A 7,505-nucleotide genomic window follows, 5' to 3' on the forward strand; every position below is an offset into this window, starting at 1 on the left:
ATACTATAGCATGCAACTATAACTTTTTTTTAGAAAACCACTAAGGAAAGAAAGACATTATCATTATAAGGCAGTATCATTACATTTATTGTAGCCATATGCAGTAAGATCATATGATAAATAAATAAGTCAAACTACTCATCATTTGGACTTGTATTGGTGCGCACATAATCTCTCGTGCCCCTCTATACCAAACATTACTGTAATTAACCAGACCCGTTTGTAATATTGGCAGTGGCTTCACGTGTTATAGACGCCTCCTAGCGGCATGTGTCCGCACTGCAGCCCATATGCTGAAGCACTGCCCCCTGTGAAATTCCTAACTGCCAGGGTGATTCCTCCGGTCACTGAGGGCTGCTTCCTACGCCAGCCTAGCGTGCGCTCTGGGACAAACTATTTAATAACCACTGGATAAATGATCAACCACTGGAATGATATCTCCAGCGATAAAGGGTGAGTTTTGATCCAATAACGCAGTGTCAGTCATATGTATTCTGCAGATCATAGTGCGGACTCAGTAGTGTGTGAAGCTCTGTCGTACACTATAATGTCCTGATTCTTAAAGCCTATTAAATGTAGGTTACCGAGCCTTCTTATTTTTATTTCTACAGAACAAAGGCTGTTGCTCAGTGTTAGTCTGAAAGCGTCTTTTTAAAGAAAGGCTAGGGAACACGCCCTAGCTGTCTTTGCTACCTGTATGAAAGGGAATGCTTTCAACTTCATGTGAATGCCCTCAAACTGCGGGCACAAACTGACTGGGTAACTTAACCGTATTTGTTAATGTTTCGAGTTTGTTACATAGTCGGTGTGTCGGTTTATGGCTCCTCTTTCAACCAGAAAGTCAGACAGCCACTGCGAGACAGTACAAAAGTCAACTATGTTGCATACGGGTTGACTGGATCCGCAATACCCCCGTGGTGCACCGCAGCTCAGCTGTAAACTGTAACCTGCGGCGGCGGAGTTGACGCGGAGGGATACATTGTAGCACTGCCATTTATGCAGAAAACACGGAACACCCGTTTAAAACCCCTATAACGTGGTTTGGTGTTTCAAGTAGCCTCACATATTGGTTATTGAGGTTAGGGGCATGAGGGGGGGCTTCAGAGGCCACGGTTATGCCAGGGAGTTTCCTGCCGCTAGGTTCGCCTGCCTGACGGGTCACAGGTAGGGGCTGGGCAGGGAAACCTGCTCTGGAGCTCCTACAGACAGAGAAAGTAGAGATAAAGACAGTCGTGTATTCGCTCCTCTATGTCTAGGCTTATGAAACTCTTCCTTTTTGTTTGACTGTTAAGATTGGATATCTGCTCTGTTTTATTGACCCACTTCTGATGTAAATTGACAGAAATGTAACTTAAATAAAATGACTACTACATACTAGGCGTTTGTTGTGTTGGGCTCATGATATTTGTTCTTGATTATTATTATGCAATTAACATGTGCTTTATCAACAAATTGTCAAGATAGAAGAAATAAGCCCTTCCAAAGCTAAATATACATTTTAAAAGAATACGTTTTGTCTTTCAAACTGTCCAAAACCAAAATATATTGTATTTGCCATTTTATAATACAGAGGTAAGAACAAAACATCACATTGAGATGAAATGTTCGGCATCAGTGTCAAAATAGTTCAATTTAGTAACTATAGATTTTCAACTTATGCCAGAAAACAAGGAAGGTTTTATCATTACCTCAATAAACATATTTGTAACAGATGACAAAGGTATTTATAACTAAATATCACATTGCAGTAGGAATGCACACTGTATCTGACATCCTTGTAGCTGTCTTAGCTAAAGCTGCATGGGAGCAGTGTGACATTGTGAGAGCCAGACCGACATTAAATGGTGACAACAACTGTTCTTCCTCTCTTTAAATTATGTAACAGCCTCATTATCATGAAGACATGTATGTTCTGGATTAGCCTAATGTTGGAGAGTTTATGGATTCTCACTCACTTTTCCTAACAGAATTATTTTGCATAACAGCTGCAGAGAATATCGATGGCGATGATGACACCTGTCAAGAGCTCTCAGATGTGAGGGTGTGTTTGAGCGTGGCGTGCTACATGAGTGTGTTGCTGGCTTACAGAGCTCACAGCATGTGTGTTAATATCAGTTATAAGCATTTAATGTTGCAGGGTGAATATGTTCTACATGACGAACTTTAGTTGGACAGAGTTATTCCAGTCACATTTCTTCTGTCTGCAGTGCATAGTTCCGCATTAGCTGGTAAGGCAAGATGTCAGTCAACTACAACAGCCTTTGTGTTGCCATGGTGATTCTAATAAACATTATCTCCATTTCATGGAAAGGTCAACAGTCGGACGTCTTAGCCTCTGGCTTGTTCTCAGTGCTGTATTAGAGGGAAAAAGTTGAGAAATGTTAATCCCTTGATAGGAAATATGTCAGTTAATTGTTTCTTGCCGTCGTCTGTTAACTCATTGCTATTCCACTCCAGCTATGAAGAGCATGTTCTTGTGACTTGCTCGATAGATTATTAGGTCATTTTGGCAGCAAAAAAGTCATAATTCACAAAGTATATCAAATGTATCCACACGTTACAAGAAAATAAGACTCTGTAGAAACCCTAGTTATAACATCCAATTTGTAAAAGTAACCTAACTTTGTGCAAAAGAAGGCCTACCTAAATACAGTTCTAGTTTTCATCATGATGCATTGTTTTTATGCAGTTCATCAATATTCTATGGTGCCTTTCTTGTCCTATTTTTGTCACGTGACTAACAAACCAATTTGACTCAATTGAATCTGAACACAGAAACATGGATACACACATTTTTACATCCAGTATGAGTTAAACTTCTTAAAGGGGCCCTATGGCCGGCTCTGTTGTGATTGATCAGTAGGCCCCATGGTATTAAACACCCCAGGTTTATAACAACCCATGAGTCCGTTTACTCACTGACTCAGATCATTGTGGTTGCCTAGTAACACCAGCAGAAAAATGCAACAGGTAAAGGCCAAGTGTGAACGAATCACAAAGGTGTGAGTCATCGTTAATCACACATACCTGTTATTCAGAGCAGACAGCAGTTTGTAACCAACACTGCACAGAGTTGACATGCTAATGATGCTATTTATAAGCAGATATAATAACCACGACCTCTTTAAATGATAATGATAAATAATAGCCCGTGGTTCTGCTGCTGTTTCTCCGATCCGAGAGGTTAAATACTATGACTCTCAGGAATGTTGATTGAATTCCTCAGAATTAATGAGTCTCATTTGCTCAGTCATGGACAGCAACTTGTGACCGGTCAGACTTCCAAAGTGTCTCGCTGTAATTTCCCCACGTGGCCTGGCACGGAGTTGCCTCCTCTCGACCTGAAGTGATATCATTAGCTTATTTTCTTCAATTATGGCGTGAGGAGAGGTGTTATCACGGTGATGATAGAGGCAGAGGGCGTCATGGTTACGCAGGGTGGGATGAGGCGATGGGGAGAAGCGTCAGTATGGCTAGTTTCTAATTATTTATCATTTCTATGATTAACAGATATTTTTTAGAAGATTATTTCAAAACTCAGGTCAAATCACAGAATATTTATTTATTGTTTTCGCTGTGGTTTAGTTGATTATTCTACTGAAGTAAAACTGTTGTTTCCATAGCGGATCAGTGAAGAAAGCAGTGTAGGAAATCAAAGGCGTGCCATAAAAGGCTGAGGGATTTGAGGATGAATCACTGCTGAGTGTGAATGAGCTACAGGGGGCATTTCACAGCTCGCCTGAAAGGAGGGTACGAATGAAAACATAGGGGATCATCTGATCTGGTTCATTAGATGCTTGATTTGCCACTAGAAGTTCTCCTCTATAATCAGTGGTCTGCAGAGGTTCACTGCTTCACTAACTTCACAGACTCCCTTTCAAGGTTTGTCCCTGTGCTATAGGCTCAGTCAATCCAGGAGGTTGTGACTCCTCCTTCCCTAACTGCTTCAGAAAGGTCAGTTTGAAGCTCCAGACATTTTCCAAATCAGCCCTATTGTCCAAAAAGGAATTGAGATGAATGCTGATTGTGAGGTTACACTACATACTGCCATAGGTTGTCAAAGCGTCAGCATTTCCATCATCCAGCAGTTGATGATGAACTGATGTATCATACGTGCAGCGGATCAGAGCTGATGGTTTACGGCGGCTGACAGCAGATGTCTTGTGTCTCCGGAGTAACTCTGCTCCAGCTCCTCTCTCCGACATGAAAGTGCATTCTTGGGCTGTTTACGCACCGCTGTTTGTTCACAGTTTATGCCTCTGGATGTTTACCCTTGAGTTCCTCGAGTCTATGCACAGGTTGATACACCTGTTAGCTTGTGGGTTTTCAAAAGGCATTTGTAGTCCTGAAGTTTGGCACACAGTACTGCTAAACATGATTCATATTTCCACACACCGAATAAAACGGTCTTGTGAGACTCTTCCCTTCATGCTTGCTGTAGCCCTTCCTCCTCTTCGCTCCTAGTTGCCAGTGTTTGCCAGGACAAACAGACAAGCCGGCGGCTCAGCGGGGGAGCTTAGATTACTGTGAAGAACCTGCCAGCCCCCCCCCTCCCTACCACAGTTGGGGGATTCCTGTTTCAGCGCCGGACTGGCCCTTAAACTTGAAGTGGTTCCGCTTACCAATTTTCTCTGACAGGGCAAAGAGAGAAACCACATGTGAGAACGCCCTCGGATCGTGTTCCACTTCCACATAGACCTCAGAGCCTTCCTCTAGTGCTAGTGAGGAGCGCAGTGCTCAGCGGGAAGTATCTGAACAAGTGGGAGACTCCAGATTTTAGCGAGGAAACACACAGGGAATAATCGATGAGTTTTAAACCGAGCTGCCCTTTGACTGAACCTGGACCAGACCCTCATGTAACCCTATTAATCCCTCATTTAGCCCTTGCTTTTAAGAGGATTAAAATAGGTGATGGAAATGCCTCTGTGATTGCGCCCAGCTTGCGTAGCAGTCATTATTCATCTGCTACATTCCTGCAGTACAGCATTAGCAGTGTCTGGACGCTTCTATCTTGGTCCCTTTAAAGCAAACAGATGGTTCTCCAACCACCTGTAGCTGTATCAGGGGCCGGACCCAGAATCCATTATTATAAGACCCCAGATATCCCTAGTTTGTGCTGTGCGTTGCATGTGTACTTGTCTAAAGGTCATTTACGCTTTGAGACCCCTGAGTCAGACTTTCATATGAAAATAAGTCAGATAAAAAGAAAGTAATTAGTCATTTTTACATCTTGGAGGAAAACTGGAGATGCCATGGACTAAAGAAGTACACTAACACTCATACACTTGGATGAGTAATCCATTGGTTGACTTAATCGACAGTAGAGTAAAACCACGTTCTTAGGAAGACCCTGCTTCGCTCTGCGTGTTGTGTGAGATGAGCAGCAGCAGCAGCAGCAGCAGAGTTGAGCGAGGATTTGTCACCTTGTGAGGATGATTCAGGCTTTTAAAATGATTTACACAACCAGCACATCAAAATATGCCGCTGCACAACCTTCAAAGCGTTTCAGTCGTCTGTCAGTCACGCAGACTTGCACATACACACAGATGTGCCGGCACCACAGAACTGGGTCACACTACATGTCTTGTGAGTGTATTTCTGGACCTGGTGAAGTGTGTTTTCCCTCGGATAAAGATTCCAGTTTGTGCGGACTAAATCTGAAGGGAGTCTTCTTCCTGAATGCAGATAAGCAGGGATGTCTAGTGAGCATTTCTCAGATCGGAAAGTATTTGAAACACTTGATGATAGATGCAGAACAATAGGGATGTGTTCACTCTAATACTGTAGAATGATACCCTTAAACATGCTGTCACTTCAAAGGACAGCTCTCTGGTTTAATATCAGCTGTCCTCCTCTTCATAGGATTTCTGGAATTGTAATGCCAAGTGTAGGCGTGCTGGATCAGAGTCCATGTGTGCAGGGGAGTTGAGTTAGGTGCTTTTCACTTGGTGATTTAACATACATTTGTATTTCACACTTCACATTTTTCACCTCACCCAAAGCACTTGGAGAAGCTGTGTGTGTGTGTGTGTGTGTGTGTGTGTGTGTGTGTGCCCACACACACACACACACACACACACACACACACACACACAGCTTCTCCAAGTGCTTTGGGTGAGGTGAAAAATGTGAAGTGTGAAATACAAATGTATGTTAANTCATCAGGAATAACCAATGCACCTCTTCAGCGGTGCATGCGGATACATATTGGCAGAGCCAGAATGTAGATGATCTGCATACCTGCACATATAATAGCGTTTCTGCTATTATGTAGAGCTGTGTGTGTACATGAAGTGGTGTCTGAGGTGACAGTGAGTTAAGCACTTTGTGCTATGTGTGGATGTGAAACAGTTCATGAGGGGTCTCTGTGTAGGATGAGAATGCGAGCAAGATGTCTGACTGTCCATCCTATTAATTTACACTGTTATCCTCTCTGTCTGCAGGACGTGCATAGTCAGCTGTGAACCACGAGGTTCGTGCGTGAGTGTGAGTCTTGTTGGTGCCTGAAGATGAATATACCGATGGACCTGTTTAGATCGAGTGCCCGCTCGCATATGTGTTACAAATGCTGCAAGCAGTATTTGTGAAATGTACATAAGATATTAGATGTATACATATAAACTACCTGTATTGACACATAACCTGATCATATGGGAAAGCAAATGAATATATAACTAAACATGGAAAATAGAGTAGTTACATTACACGGGCACTTCAGGAGCATATTTTTTATTTAATAATAACTGTTCAATAATATAGGAACAGTGGTGTTATAAGTTTGATACTTTATGAAGTTTCCTGCCAAATGTACTAAGTTTGAATATTTTTGGATTACAATCAGCATCATGCATCTTAGATATGACCTTGGAAGTGAAAAATAATTATAATCAATTCAGACAGACTACCTTCTGTTTCTGTCATCGTAAGCTTTGTGGCTTGATTCTCTGTCAGTTTGTGAGCAGGCGGTGGATATGGAGCGGGCCCGCCGGTCACAGTCTTGGGCTGGTAACATGTCTGAAGCATTCACAGACTGGACCTGAGAGCTGTCCCGTTCATGAACAGACAGGACAGATAGCCAACATGTGAGCATAGACTAAATTCACTCAGAAGTGGAGCACTGACATAATAATAATAATAATAATAATATAATAAATACATATTTGATATGTAATGAATAATACATTTAGTTTATATAGCCACACTTTAAAAAACAACGTCATGCCCAAGGTCTTCCAAAATGCTACTGTATGACATGAAGCTGTCCTGGATCGATCATATGGCATTCTGCTAAGACTATGCCTATTACAGATACTACACAAAACTACTAAAGTTGTGTAAAAATCTTCCATTCAGACTAAGATCCTCATCGTGTAATCCCTGCCATTTAACTCTTGTAACTGGATCGTCAAACCTTTTCTCTGCAAAGCATCTGTTATACATGAGCTAGAGGGAAAGCTTATTTCAGAGTCATTTGGAGCCATTGAAAAGAGTTGACTCATTCCTGT

At 42.1% G+C, this 7,505-nt stretch overlaps 1 protein-coding gene across 2 annotated transcripts in view; it reads left to right on the forward strand.

Annotated features, from left to right (window-relative positions):
* The first annotated feature begins 316 nt into the window (after nucleotides 1-316).
* The window catches only part of LOC104961723 (vang-like protein 1), a 38,696-nt gene continuing 31,507 nt past the window's right edge, over nucleotides 317-7,505 (forward strand). For both annotated transcript variants that reach the window (XM_010790059.1, XM_010790067.1), the window contains exon 1: nucleotides 317-453. The gene's annotated coding sequence lies outside the window, so the exon portion shown is untranslated. The remainder of the gene's footprint in view (nucleotides 454-7,505) is intronic.

This window comes from Notothenia coriiceps, unplaced genomic scaffold, assembly GCF_000735185.1.
Source record: "Notothenia coriiceps isolate Sejong01 unplaced genomic scaffold, NC01 NC01_scaffold00001466, whole genome shotgun sequence".
Classification (NCBI taxonomy): domain Eukaryota; kingdom Metazoa; phylum Chordata; class Actinopteri; order Perciformes; family Nototheniidae; genus Notothenia; species Notothenia coriiceps.